This window comes from Pinus tabuliformis, chromosome J (assembly GCF_031772625.1).
Source record: "Pinus tabuliformis cultivar Carrire ecotype Pingquan chromosome J, CPIR1, whole genome shotgun sequence".
Lineage (NCBI taxonomy): Eukaryota > Viridiplantae > Streptophyta > Pinopsida > Pinales > Pinaceae > Pinus > Pinus tabuliformis.
The window spans coordinates 1,622,454,838-1,622,467,080 of NC_142295.1; positions in this window are offsets into that span (position 1 = coordinate 1,622,454,838).

Consider the following 12,243-nt stretch of genomic DNA (forward strand, 5'->3'; position numbering starts at 1 on the left):
ACAATTCGCGTGACTCTCCTTATAGATCATCCAAGTAGAAAGGAGAAGAGTATTCTCCTGATTTAGCAGATACACTGAGAAGTTTGAAGAAAAATATCAGAAGTTGCAAGGCAAACAATAACAAATTGATTGAGTCACAAGAAAGACTTGTCAAGGCTCAGGAAAATCAAATAGAAGGTAATGCAGTAATCCTTCATATCCTATCAAATTTGCATTGACAAGAACAGTTGACGATCATCCATGTGCAAGAAGAAAGGACTAATAAGGAATATGATATCAGGTCTCAATCATGATACATGTTGGACATGGATGATACGTTGAGAGGTGGTAGATGGTTGGATACACCTGATAGGATGCATTAGAGGCCCTCCATCAATCCAAATGGTGACACCAACACTCCTTGCTACTCCGATAGTGGATGAGATGCCTCAAACCATTTACTATGTCTTTGAGTAAGAAGCCCCATAAGAAGTTCACCCATGTGATTTTTGTCACCATACCTCTCACCCTACATGAGTCTTTAGCATGAAAGAGAAACAAACGAAAACAACTACCCCAAACTCAACCCCTTTCAATGTTAGAAGCCATATGTATATGCAAGCACTTTTGTATATGCATATAGATATGCAAGTAGATATAGAGAAATCCACGTTCATAAATGCACTTTCATTCCTGCATATGAAACTATCAATATATTTAATCTCTTTTTGATATTTAAGCATAGTTTCATTTCTAAGTTAAGGTCCCACCTACAACGGTCATGTCAGCTCCCAATTTTTACATACACACATATATTAAAGTGCACGTATATGAAAGAAATATTTTGTATATGTGTGAATTTTGTAATTGCACACAAATATAACAACATGCATATCTAACAACCACACATGTATATGTGGAAGCGCATATAGGAAAATATTTATAAAAAATTATTGTCATATTTGTTGTTCTCCTAATACTTCAAATTTTTGTAGGTACCCTATAAATGGGATCTCATGCAAAATGATGCCATGCATGTCTGCCACTTGTCATTGGTGAATGATTTAGTTAAATGATGTGTCAAAAACATTAACATCTTTTCATAAAATAAAAAAACAAATTCTTTTTCAAAAATCTTAATTTCCTATATGCACTTTCATATAACATTTCATTTCTAAGGGCTTTAATGGAATCCATATGACTAAGTGCAGACAAGAAATTTAATAGGTATTTCACCTATTCATTTATATTCATATCCAAGCTTAAAATTTTATACACTATATTTCTTTATACTCGAAGGCCCAAATAACCAAATACCTTGTTACGTGCCAAATCAAGACCATTTTTGGAACCTCAACCAAATTCTTTTGCTTTTGATGAATTCAGATCATGACTTCAATCTCATGTCCATGCTGCCTACAACCCTAGACAATAGGATTCTTTCATGGCATGGTATTGTCCTACTTGAGAAAATAAAAATAAAAATAAAAATAAAAATTCTACCAAACAAATCCCAGTGCATGTCCTAAGACTTCGGGAGTTCTCATGTGGAAATTTTGAGAACCAATCAAAACTTTCCACTTGGTTCTCTTACCATGTCATGTCTTCCATGTCACTGCCACATCATCTCTTCCATGTCCCTACCACGTCATCACTTCGATGTCACTGCCACGTAATCTTCCAATTCAACACATTTCGATGTGTTATTCTCTGCTATCTCCATGTGTCATCTACCGCCTATCCAATTAACCACCTAAAAGTGAAAAAAATGAGTATCACGTGTCATCACCTTTGGTTGCCATGTTGATGTCCTCTGCCACCTAGACCGACCTGTCATTCCATCTATATCACCATTCTGTTTGGGTCCACATGTTGGCTAAGGTAAGGAAATATAGATCCGACTGTTTTCTTAAGCATTTCTCGGTTGCACTTGTGGAGGCCCAGATGCCTAGATATAAACAAATTATCCAAATGTATCATATATCTAGTTATTAATCCAATGTGATGCGCAGCAAAGGGCTTGATTACTAGATGCCTCAGTGCATCCCAAGATGGTCTAGATTCAATTATAAGATGACAAGTGGTGGGAATGCATGGCCTCATTTTTCATGAGATACCATTTATAGAGTACCTATTAAAATTTGAAGTATTAGGAGAACAAGAAATATGACAATAAGCTTTTATAAATATTTTCCTATATGCACTTCCATATCTACATGTGTGGCTTTTAGATATGCATGTTGTTATATTTGTGTGCAATTACAAAAGTCACACACATACAAAAGTTTTCTTTCATATGTGTGCAATTTAATATATGTGTGTATATAAAAATTGGGAGCCAACATGAGCATTGTAGGTGGGACCTTAACTTACAAACAAAACTATGCTTACATATAATGAATGTGTTCATAGTTGAGTATTTGTATCAAGTATGAATCTTGGAAGGCTATATACATTTGTCTATGTTTTTCATTCATCATCATGAAGAGTTACTTGATCAACAATGAAGACTTTGGTCTCGGCCAACCTTTGTTGTTCTATTCTCATTTTGGCTTGAAATATTTTCCTTTCAAGGGCCTTGGCTTTAAGCCTTTTCTCTTCATTTATGGCCTTTCAAAGGGCCTCTACTTTTGAAGGGAATTTCTTTCTTTGTTTTTCCCTTTTCCTTATTTTGAGGCAGTGGATAGGAAGCAAGTCATAATATTCTCTCTGTTGCATTTTGTTCCATAACTCTTCATATGTGAGCATGTCTTGGAACATGAGTTCTTAGGGAGAGACTAATGTTCATATGGATGTAAGAGTTTCATATACTTGCAATGCTCTTTAACTATATGATGGGGGTTGTGTCTTTTAAAAATTCTTGTGAGGAGCTCAAGCTCCTTTTTTTCCCGCCCAAGGAAACTTTGCTAGATCATAGTTGTATATTTTGATAGCGAAGCCTGACCATGACCTTGTATTGATGTTTGCTAAAAATAATGTTATCCCAAATTCCATAGTTTGATTGACATATTTTAACATATAAGTATTTGAAACTTATTTTATGCATTCCCATGGTTTATCTTTTATGGTTTTTATTTCATGTTATTATGCCATGTTATGTATATGTATATTTTATGATTATGGTAATGGTGTCGGTGTCGGTTGCATCACCCCAGTTGGGTGAATTGGGGATGTTTCAAGTCCCAATATATAAGTATCAAATTCTTGATACAACATCATTGGTGATTGCTTTAACCCATACAAGGAATTTTTTAGCATGCATATCAACTCTTTCTTTCCTTTCACAACAAATCCTTCTAGTTGCTTCATGTAGTTTTCTTCTTCTAGATCCCCAAAAAGGAATGTTATGTTCACATCCATTTGTTCTACTTCAAGATCAAAAGCAGTACAATAGATATAAGAAATATAATAGAAGTAAACTTAGGAACAAGAGAAAAAATATCAACAAATTTAATTCCTTGTAACTGGGAATAACCCTTTGCTACTAACTAAGCTTTGCATTTCTCCTTTTTTGACAACATGTTTGTACCATGTGCATACTTAATGCCTTGTAAGTTAGGAGAATGTTGAAACTCTCCAGGTTGTCCTAATGATAACAACTCCTTCTCAAAATGTGTTATATAAGGGGAAAATTTTACAAGACTCCAATGGTGTAAAGATATGAGTTTTTCACCATTGGGAAAGGTTCAATTCCAATGAGGCTTCCCTAGACCCATGGGACACCTTAACTGATTGAACTTGTGGTTACACCCAAAAAGAGGATTGTTATCGGGAAAACTAGTGTCTATGCAGAGCTGCTACTCCCACTAAGGCTGGTAGCTACCTTAGAAACAAACAAACTAAAACTACTTTCGTTTTCCTTTATGAGAAATAGATAAGAGGGGAATAAATGAGACCAACCTCTGTCTTGCGCTTGGTTCCTTGTTTGATTCCTCTCTCTTCTGGTAGATCTTTGCCACTCGCTTCCTTGTCTACCCAGCTTCAAAGGGCACCTGTAGAATCAAAGCAGCATAACATTATCCAAGAACATAGATCTATTATCATAAACAATATAGGACCAGATATATATTAACCACACAAATGCATATATCATCAATCATACAAAAATGTGGAGGAAAACTTGAATAGCTTTATTGATAATCAAGAAAGAGCAAAGAGGATTACAACCAATTGTTCTGACCCAACATCATCCTCTCAGCAAGAAAGCCCTTATTCACCTCATGAAAAGCTTAGATCACCTAACACTATGATATTGCACCAAGAAACCAGCAGCACTTCCTTACAAGATACAAAATTCCAGCCTCCAGATCTCTGGGATGAGGGATCCATATATAGATGTTTGCAAGGGGGGTGAGTCAGCTTTTGAGATTTGATTAGTGTCCTCTCTCTGATAGTTCTTGAATCCACTTGGAGATTGATGATCTCTTACTCATCCCTGGGCGAATGCAGAGAGGCAAGTGTCACAGGAGAAGTTTCTAGAAGATTCCTTGCTCCTCCACCTTATAGATTGACCCTGCCATTTGTCCACTCTCGCCCATCGCACCCCATAGAAGGGCTTTCCAAGATGCATTGCACCTACTGTGTGTATTTAGGTGGGATGCAACGCACTTTGACCATGGAGCAGGTGAGATGGTCCAGTTTTGACCAGTTCTGAGCGGTTTTTCATGGAGAGCTTCTAGGAGAAGATGTAATCAGTTGACCTTGTTCTTTTAGAGGTTGGAACAACACTTTTAGGGACTTAAGAGCCCTTGGTTTATGGACATTTATGATTGGGGTTGCAGTGCCCAAAAATGTCTATAACAGTTGCCCCCAAAGCATGAGGTCGTTAATTTGTTGATGTCGGGTGAAATGCTTTATCATGAGGATCTGAAGTTCTTTCAAGATGGAAGGCGACCTATAATAAGATACAATACAATACATTATCTTCATAATATTTTCATGATCTAGCTGAGGCAGGCATTCCCATGCTCAGCTTTATAAATTCATTTTCATGTACATAAGATAGACAATCGTCTGAGTGTAGACTAATGATTCTGGTAGAGCCATCATCCCTTAGATTGGATGATTATCTGTGCAGCAATGATGTACATTTGATGCCTTTATTTTCCTGAATATATATCGTAGCCCGAATGGATGAAACTAGATCCCGGTCTTCAATCTCATTCGATCTTCACTCAAAGTAGAAGTCGATCCATGTGAGAGATGTTCTGGAGTCGAACATGGAAAGACATCGCCTGATTACTAGCCAATGATGTAAGCTGTTAACAGGCGCGAGAGGAATCACCGATAATGATGATGACCCTTAAGGTACTGCAGTACAATTCACGTGGTGTGAATAAGGGACTTGGCATCGAACACCACGCAAAATCTTTCGGTCGAAGGCCATTGATGTAAACCTATCGCCAGAAGTGAGAAACTTGCCATTGACGCATGCAAGCTTCAAAGTACTGAAAGGGTTCTTCCTAGATCGACTTCTTAGATAATGAGCTGGTGTCGACAAGAAGTGATCTATCATAGGAGGGCCTTAGTGAATCCCACATCAATGACACGGAACGAAGAAAATGATTTTAATGGAGGTGAAAACGATCTGTTGATATAAGGTTCAGGGTGGCGGTCATGAAAGAATGCAGCGTGAATGTATTACAGTGGGTGAGACACAGGTGAATTCTCTGAGCGAATTCTCTTGAACATATCGGTGACACTGACATGATGGATTGGTAGCATTAACCCCAAATATGGATGGTGTGACGGAACCATGGTGATGTGACCAGTGAATGGAACAACCCAACCCGACTCGGATGCGGAGTGAAAGTGTCATGTTCAAGAGCGACTTGCTACCAATAAAGTTTTTTCAAGTTTCCTTCCCAATTTTTCCCCAGTCATTGCTGACCAGTACCTCTTTATTTTTGTCAATCTTGAGGAGGATAACATATGCTTGTTCTATAATTTGCCCTTCGGGCAAACCCATTGCTATGTTTTAATGAGCCTAGCGATAGTGAAACTCGTTCTTGTCTGTTATGGACAAGTTTGTTGCTATTCGGTTTTAACGAGTTTAACGACAAGGATAACTCGGTCCTTTTCAATTTTAGAGAGTTTGAAAAAGGGATGTAAAGAAAACTCCAATAATCCTTCTTCGTCATATAATCCCTTGAGTCTGAAAAAGTATAAAACAATACAAAAGGGAAAAAATTTTGGTACTTTTAACGAGCCAAACAAAACAAGCACTCGATCTTTTTGTGTAATAATCCCTCAAGTCCAAAAAGATTAAAATCTAAAGGAGGGATAGCACTTTCGGTCCCTTTAACGAGCTAGAGAGGCCAATCGCTCAGTAATCTTTTCATATTTTACAAGTCAGTTGAAAAGAGCTTAAAGGAGAATCGTTTTTTGAGGAACAAGTGATAAATTTGGGTAGCAACTGATTCCAGGTAAGGTTTGGAATTTTCCAATCACGGCAGTGTCACAAGGATGGCTAGCAGGATCACTCTTCACAGCTGTTCCTCAAAAGGGGTAAACAATCAAATGGAGGTGAATGATCGGCCAAAACAAAGTGGAGGTGATGATGAGAACATGACCAAGGCTTCAAAGGCTGATGGTAATACATTCACAATGGTCATTTACCGGAAATTGGTTCATTTTTTAATGAGCTTAAACTCTGGGGGAACATTTGCTCATTGCTTATGTTTATTTTTTAACGAGCTTGAATTCCGCGTTAAAACTGCTCGATAATCCAGTCATATAATAAGGATGTCTCGTATAAAATGACATTTTTTCAAAGCTTTGCCCTGCATCCTTTCTTTATGCAAGTTAGGAAATGACCAATCCTACGAGTTTAAAGGGTTAGAGGACCTATAAATTTAAAAAAATAAATGGTCGATCTTCGCTTGCACGCCAAAAGGTTTGCATGCCCCCAAGTATAGTGAAGTAGAGTTTCCAGGTTACCCCTCAATTTGCAGACAAAACATTTGTTTTACCGGGAAAGGCCTACCTTTTCCAGTTTACCCCTCAATTTGCAGACAAAACATTTGTTCTATCGGGAAAGGCCTACCTTAACAGAGGTATCTTATTCTGGTCTAATCCCATTTTCCAAAATGGACGGGTGTGTCACCCAGTCATATATCCTCTGTGGAACCCTACCCTATACCCAAGGTTTTCCTGCCGAAACAGGCCAGCGTGCATGCTCCCTGGGTTTCAGTCGTATCTTCCGTATCACTCGCGCTCATCAGGAGGACGGACTGGGGATTGATGAGACATTCCTTGTGTGAAAAGACCATTCAGGGTTGGTGTATGACTATTTGCTATGTGTGAACCAGGGAATGAAAGCTGGTCTACGAGCTTGACCACTCTTCCTTCATGCGGAAAACATATTACTCTAAAGAGCGAGGAGACAATGGCTCCCATGCAATAAATATAGTCTCGTCCAAGGAGTAGATTATAATCCAGAGGTCCTTGGACTACCATTACGTTCATGTGAACGATTTTCCTTCTCAATGTTATCGGCACATTGGGAAGGATCTCTGGCGGTTGACTGGTTCCTTTGTCAAAGCTTGTTAGATTTCTCATCTCAGGCAAAAGCGCTGGCGAACCAAGCGCTTTCCAAGCAGTTGAGGAAAGGATACTCATAGAATCCCCTTCATCTATGATGGTACCGGCCATGACCATTCTATATATTTGAGCAATGATTCGAAATGGTACACTAGCCGGTAAACAGGGTTTACCTAGTAGGTTCCAATCAAAGGAAACAACCAGGTTGCTTGGAGGTGGGACTGAATAGACGGCCGGGTATGACTCTGATGAACTTCCTTCCTACGGTAAAGGAATGGGTAGACCGCCCCCATGTTCATCGGAGTCTATGCTTACGAAGAGAATTTGAACGGTGTCATTCTTGTTCTCTTTGGTGACTGTATCATCTGAAGATGGATCCTCTGAAGGCAAGACCGGGTCAACTGTCGCCTCGACCTTTTGACTTTCGTCTGGTGTGGATTCAGATGGTTTATCTTCAATGATAGATGCTTCGGCCGACCACAAGGGTGTGTCAGCCGGATTTTCAACTAGTGACAGACTCGGCAAGAGCTTCTTATATCCAGGAGGAAGCCGTAATGGTGAAACCGGACGGTCGTCCAAAACTCTTTTAGCCTCATCTAAGAAGGGACAACGGTGGACGGCGTGATCGCCTTCACACAGTTTACAAGGAAATTTACATTTTCCTTTTTGTCCAGGGGCTTCACTTTCACTAGTTGACGGTGTACTTTCAACATGATCATTAGAGGTTGACGACACCGGATTGTGCAAACGAGGAGACCAGTCCCTTAAGATCCGAGGGATGCAAGGACAATCTTGATGATAGTGGTCTCCTTTGCAAATGACACATGGCGATTTAGGCCTGGACGGTGCAGTGTGTGGATTTTCGCTAGACGATGCTTGGTTGCCCCTTTTCACCTTTGGCTCCTTCTTCTTCTTCTCTTTCTTCTTCTTCTCCTTCTTCTTCTTGGTTACTTTATTTTTGGCTTTACTAGCTTCATCAAGCGAAGAGGAACTAGGAGAGGAAGAATTGGACGAAGTAGAGGGTTGGGGGGTAACTCTGGTATCGTTTAGTTGCTCACTTGATTGTTCAGGAATCACGGTATTCTGAATGACAGAGGTTGAGAAGAGCCATATGGGCAAGCCGATTGTCAATCCTGGAAGCGACAATGTGGCCATATGGGGTGCGCCAACATCTCCCCAAGAGGAGAAAGGACTAGGATTTCCCCCAAGGGGAACTCCTTGGTTGGTGGACTCCATTTTTCTCAACCTAAGACCAATGTAGGAAAGGTGATATTTATTCCGATTAAAATAAATTTTAGATGCTTTGACACAACTTGTTTTTTCAATTTTTAAGAGTCGAGAAAAAACAAAAGATGACTCTAGTCACCTTCGATTTTTAATGAGCCTGAAGTGACAAGTGCTCAGATGGACCTTTTCCTTTAAGGAGTCTGAAAAGGAACGAAAGAGACTACTCTGGAAATCTAGACAGAGGGATTACCAAACCAATCGCAAAACTGCAGAATACTTTTTACGGTACGGCAGTCAATCTTCCCGAATGCTATGTTCAGTGCATTGCGATCGATAGGGCGGCAGACATGGCTTCCTATGGATAAAGGATATAGCCTATTGTGGTCTCCCAATATATACTCGACGGTACGTGGGAGCACAAGTCCGTACTAGCACTTATCATCTCAAAGTGGAGGAATCACCCAACCATCAATGAAAACAACAGTTCCTAGGCTTTACGACGCTGGAATACGTCTCTAGCCTACACTTCTAAATGTTGTGCGTTAGGTTCCAAAGCGTTTTTAGATTCACTAAATTTATTTTACAGTTTATCTTGCTTAAGAAATTTTCCTTTCGGGTTCACCGCGTGATGTAGATGTACAATTCCTAAAATGCAATCTAAGATGATAAACAGTTGTTTAGTCTTCTTTTTGCAATGAAAATCCTAGCTGCTAAGGAAAGAGAGATGGCGTTCTTTCAACAAAGAGTAGAGAGCACACACTATATGCACTATCCTAAATCAAACCAAAAAGTAGTCTAAATGCAAATGCACATGCATGTATTTGTTTTCAGCCTTCTTAATGTGCGAATGATAAAACGAAAGCTAAGCGCAAATCTGAATTATTTTTCAAAGCGACATTACTAACAAGTTTCTTTTCAAGACAAAATGAGGAAAAAGACGACACTTTACGATTTGGAATTGAAAACTTTCCTTCAACACTTGAAAAAACTACTAATTCAAATCAAATACAAGAGTAACAGTGTAATTGACTATCAAGAACAATCAGATTCTCTTCTATGACTGAAAACGACACTTGCGACACTTTCAAATCAAGAAACGACAGTTCGATTACGCTACTTCTTTGTAAAGGAGAACTGAAAATGACTCAAAATACATAAAAACATTTACAGCTCTTTACACAATGGAGGTGAAATAATAGCAAGGAAGGGGGTTTCAGCAGAGGTGTACTGACTACAGGCAGCAAAACTCTTGAATAGAGCTAAAAAGAGTGAACACAGAAACCAAAATCTAGGAGCAGGAAAGGCCTTGTTTGATCAGCGCACCTGTAACATAGTGAAACAGAGATGCAGCGCACCTACTACACTCGGGAAGTGCGATGCATCTGGGATTCATAGAAGAGACAGTGCGCTGGACCAGGGACGAGACTTTAATTGGGTTCCGGGTCACAGTTTGCAGTTCAATTTAGGGATTTAGGTCGAGCAAGTGGTAATCAGTAAATCAATCACAGGGGTAGATCTAAAGAGGTTACTAGAGCCACCACAAGGGCAATTAGAGAGCTTGTAAATCAATTGTTCAGTTCATAAACAAAACCCGGAGATAGACTGAAGCAGCATTGATCTACTTTGCACTTGCATAGCAAATGCAGTTCGAAGGCTAGCTGGCTTGACTTCAGGCTCCATCTGTAACTTTATAAATTAAACAAATGTAGATAAATAAACAATCTATTCGCTCCCCAGTGGAGTCGCCATTTTGTTATCGGGAAAACTAGTGTCTATGCAGAGCTGGTAGTCCCACTAAGGCTGGTAGCTACCTTAGAAACAAACAAACTAAAACTACTTTCGTTTTCCTTTATGAGAAATAGATAAGAGGGGAATAAAGGAGACCAACCTCTGTCTTGCGCTTGGTTCCTTGTTTGATTCCTCTCTCTTCTGGTAGATCTTTGCCACTCACTTCCTTGTCTACCCAGCTTCAAAGGGCACTTGTAGAATCAAAGCAGCATAACACTATCCAAGAACATAGACCTATTATCATAAACAATATAGGACTAGATATATATTAACCACACAAATGCATATATCATCAATCATACAAAAATGTGGAGGAAAACTTGAATAGCTTTATTGATAATCAAGAAAGAGAAAAGAGGATTACAACCAATTGTTCTGACCCAGCATCATCCTCTCAGCAAGAAAGCCCTTCTTCAGCTCATGAAAAGCTTAGATCACCCAACACTATGATATTGCACCAAGAAACCAGCAGCACTTCCTTACAAGATACAAAATTCTAGCCTCCGGATCTCTGGGATGAGGGATCCATATATAGATGTTTGCAAGGGGGGTGAGTCAGCTTTTGAGATTTGATTAGTGTCCTCTCTCTGATAGTTCTTGAATCCACTTGGAGATTGATGATCTCTTACTCATCCCTGGGCGAACGCAGAGAGGCAAGTGTCACAGGAGAAGTTTCTAGAAGATTCCTTGCTCCTCCACCTTGCAGATTCTTTGGCAGGAGAGATGAGTCTTGAAGACTTACCATACACATTAAGAAGCAAAAAAATTACAGCAAAAGCCCACAAGGAAGGACTGCAGATAATGCATCAAAAGGCCTCTGTTTAGGTAAAATTCAAGGGGATTTTCAAAACATTCCAAGAAGTTGACATAGCAAGCCCCAAGAAGGAAACCTAATATTATTTCTAAAGACCAAAGCTTTTGTGAATAGGGAAATCCTTACTAACCTGATTCCAACCACCCTCGAGGGAAGAACCAGCCCAACAACATCCTCAATTAGGTCTTCTGAGTTTGTTCTTGTCACAAAATGACCATCCAAAATGCTACCTTGGAGAGGAAAGTGTGCCATCAATGAATCCATTGTTTCCTAGCCACTAGGGGAGTTGTTGCTCACCTCGAGGATTGGTTGTTGGTGAGGTGAAAATGGTTTTACCCTCTAGTGGGTCCTCTGAGTAATTGACTAGTGTTTCTTCCATAGTAAAAATATTTACCATAACATGCATGTAACACTGACTCCTGTATTGTGTGGTCGTTACGAGGGAGCTTAAACTTTGTCTGTTAATCATACAATGTGTTTAGCTCTGGTGAATTCTTCATTGATTGGGAGGGTTAGACTTAACCCATTCTTCCCTCAAAACAAAAACCAAAACGTGGATGTATGTCAAGTAGGGGCTTACATTGAAACATGGAAGCAAGTGGCAATACTGAGACTTATCAGATCAAGTTAGTGGGTGCCATCAGAGGTCGTTGTTGGAGTAGAAGCCACCTACTAGGCCTCCACTCCTATTGTTCTTCATTTATATAATAAATTATTTACTAAATAAAGGCATAACTTAATTATTTGTTAAATTAGAGTTCTTCGTCAAAATCCTATGAGATAGCTCACTAGCTAAAAATATTAACATGGTAAATATTAAAAAATTGCAAAACTCATTAATTATATCAGTAAAAAGAGCTTCTAAAATATAACTATAAGTTGAGACACTTAAT